Source organism: Cynara cardunculus (assembly GCF_001531365.2).
Source record: "Cynara cardunculus var. scolymus isolate 2C chromosome LG 14, CcrdV1, whole genome shotgun sequence".
NCBI lineage: Eukaryota > Viridiplantae > Streptophyta > Magnoliopsida > Asterales > Asteraceae > Cynara > Cynara cardunculus.
In genome coordinates, this window is record NC_037541.1 from 2,994,611 (window position 1) to 2,995,981 (window position 1,371).

The window sequence follows — 1,371 nt, forward strand, 5'->3', positions numbered from 1 at the left end:
CTATATATATATATATATATATATATATATATATATATATTATATAAAGGAGAAATCAAATACAATAGGTGCCTTTCTCTAGATATTAGAAACTTATCTTTCTTTTTTCGTAGATATTAGAATTTTTTTTAAATATTTGATATGTAAAAGACTTTTCCATCCCTATTTTTAAAACATGAAATTCATTAAAATAAAGTTGTTTTGGTAATTTTAAAATGGTTAACCTCCAACATTTTCCTCTTCATTCTTGAAGATGAAACCTCTAAACACTTTCATGTGCTCCTCCATGATTTGTCAATGTTTTTATAATATTAAATAAGTTATATTATTCTACCCCTAAATTCATGTAAAAATTGTTACATTTTATATTTATATTATTTAAACAAACACTTAAAATGATGTTTATGTATTTATTTATTTGAAAACAAATAAAATGTGATATTCATGTGGTATTTATATGTGTATTTATTTGCTTTTAAAAATGTTAAATGAGATTAAACGGAATAGAAAACGAAAGGTCTAGAACATTTATGAGTTAATGAAATATAATTAATATAACCAACAAAATAAATCCAAAATAAATCTAAAAATAATGAATTATGAAATAATTTTTCCACAAAGTGTCACATAAAAAACTTAATATTTTACTTTTAGATTTATATAAAATAATGATGCCAAATGCTCAATTAAGGACATCTCTGGCTTGAAAAATTTTGTTTTTATTTTGAAGAAAATAATGAAATACACATTTTTTATTCACGGGTAAAAAAATATATTTAACTTATTTAACATTTCATAAATTAAAAACAAAGAGAAAATCTCTTTTAAAAATCATCTTGTGACAATGTGCCACAACATTTATTGTAAGTTTATTTTAATTAGTAGATGAAAAGAAGAAAAAAAATATAATGGATATCCCTATAAAGTTATGTAATGTGAAAGTCAAAACTAATTAAGTTGGAAGTGATCAAAGAAGTCTTCTTATAATGGAATACATATTTATCATTGAGCATTTGACATCATTATTTTATATAAATTTAAAATTAAATATAAAGTTTCTTATGTGACACTTTGTGAAAAATTTATTTCATAATTCATTTTTTTCAAATTTTTAGATTTATTTTAGATTTGTTTTGTTGGTTATATTAATTATCTTTCATTAACTCATAAATGTTCTAGACCTTTCATTTTCTATTCCGTTTTTTATCTCATCTATATATTATATCTCATTTAACGTTTTTAAAAGCAAATAAATACACATACAAATACCACATGAATATTACAGTTTATTTGTTTTCAAATAAATAAATACATAAACATCATTTTAAGTGTTTTTTTAAATAATATAAATATAAAATGTAATAATTCTTA